Here is a 2,110-nt window from a genome sequence, read left to right as displayed (position 1 = left end):
GTTGACTGGAATACTCTCTTTCAAATTCTAAAGGTGGCAGGGGTAAAATACAGGGAGCAAATGGCTATTTACAATTTGTACAGAAACAGTCGAGGGACATGAAAGGGAAGCAGTGGTTGGGAAGGGAGTGAGACCGGGTTGTAGCCTCTCCCCGATGTTATTCAATCTGTATATTGAGCAAGCAGTGAAGGAAACAAAAGAAAAATTCGGAGTAGGTATTAAAATCCATGGAGAAGAAATAAAAACATTGAGGTTCGCCGACAACATTGTAATTCTGTCAGAGACAGCAAAGGACTTGGAAGAGCAGTTGAACAGAATGGATAGTGTCTTGAAAAGAGGATATAAGATGAACATCAACAAAAGCAAAACGAGGATAATGGAATGTAGTCGAATTAAGTCAGGTGATGCTGAGGGAATTACATTAGGAAATGAGACACTTAAAGTAGTAAAGCAGTTTTGCTATTTGGAGTGCAAAATAACTGGTGATGGTCAAAGTAGAGAGGATATAAAATGTAGACTGGCAATGGCAAGGAAAGCGTTTCTGAAGAAGAGAAATTTGTTAACATCGAGTATAGATTTAAGTGTCAGGAAGTCATTTGTGAAAGTATTTGTATGGAGCGTAGCCATGTATGGAAGTGAGACATGGACGATAAATAGTTTGGACAAGAAGAGAATAGAAGCTTTCGAAATGTGGTGTTACAGAAGAACGCTGAAGATTAGATGGGTAGATCACATAACTAATGAGGAAGTATTGAATAGAATCGGGGAGAAGAGGACCGGTTGGTAGGACATGTTCTGAGGCATCAAGGGATCACAAATTTAGCATTGGAGGGCAGTGTGGAGGGTAAAAATCATAGGGGGAGACCAAGAGATGAATACACTAAGCAGTTTCAGAAGGACGTAGGTTGCAGTAAGTACTGGGAGATGAATAAGCTTGCACAGGATAGAGTCGCATGGAGAGCTGCATCAAACCAGTCTCAGGACTGAAGGCCACAACAACAACAACGTGAGTACTCCTCACCTGGAGTTCTGAATGGGGGACTATTTTAGCTTCGGCATATTTAACCCAAGAGAGCTGCACGCCGTCGGGAAGAATTGCGACTTTAGTTTCCCCTTGCTTTCAGCTTTCGATTTACCAGCACAGCAAGGCCGTTTTCGTTGGTGTTACAAGGCCAGATCACTCAATCATCCATACTATACCCCCTGCAACTATTGAAAATGCAGCTGCACTTCACCGAGCGAGGTGGTGCAGTGGTTAGCACACTGGACTCGCATTCGGGAGGACGACGGTTCAATCCCGTCTCCAGCCATCCTGATTTAGGTTTTCCGTGATTTCCCTAAATCGTTTCAGGCAAATGCCGGGATGGTTCCTTTGAAAGGGCACGGCCGATTTCCTTCCCAATCCTTCCCTAACCCGAGCTTGCGCTCCGTCTCTAATGACCTCGTTGTCGACGGGACGTTAAACACTAACCACCACCACCACCGCAGCTGCACTTCTTCAAGAACCACGCGTTTGTCTGGCCTCTCAACAGATGTCCCTCCGTTGTGGTTGCAGCCACGGTGCAGCTATCTATAACGCCGAATCACGCAAGCCATCCTACCAGCGGCGATATCCACAGTTCATTCTTCCGTAGAATTTTTTTTTTATATTACAGTTTGGTCACATGTTCAATATCCCCGACGACTTCTTCACAACGATTCTATGAAACAAACCAAACCGAAAATCTTCTCTGTAAGGATCAGCATGGTTTCAAAAACCAACTCCCTGTTCGTCCGAGAGACCCACAAGTAATAAATACCGACGCCCAGGTAGATGATGTGTCCCTTGATTTTCGAACGCGTTCCATACAGTTTCGTACTGCTGTCGTGCAGAGTATCAGATCAGCTGTGTGACTGGAATAAAGAGTCTGTAGCAAACAGAACGCAGCATGGCATTCTCAACAGCGAGGAACCTTCAGAATTGAAAGTAATTTCGGGAGTATCCCAAGTGAATGTTATAGGTCCATTAATTTTCACAATGTACGTAAATAACCTAGTAGACAACGTCGGTAGTTCCATGAGGCTTTTGGGGGACGATGCTGCTGCACACTGAAATGCTGCCAAGCTAGAA

At 44.5% G+C, this 2,110-nt stretch overlaps 1 non-coding gene across 1 annotated transcript; it reads left to right on the top strand.

The window, feature by feature from the left end:
- The first annotated feature begins 1,237 nt into the window (after positions 1-1,237).
- Trnaa-cgc (transfer RNA alanine (anticodon CGC)) lies at positions 1,238-1,310 on the top strand. Its single transcript has one exon. It is a non-coding gene; the product is annotated as a tRNA-Ala (tRNA).
- Positions 1,311-2,110: the final 800 nt, after the last annotated feature.

The sequence above is a fragment of the Schistocerca nitens genome, chromosome 2, assembly GCF_023898315.1.
Source record: "Schistocerca nitens isolate TAMUIC-IGC-003100 chromosome 2, iqSchNite1.1, whole genome shotgun sequence".
Classification (NCBI taxonomy): Eukaryota; Metazoa; Arthropoda; class Insecta; order Orthoptera; family Acrididae; genus Schistocerca; species Schistocerca nitens.
This window is presented reverse-complemented; position numbering and strand designations above follow the sequence as displayed.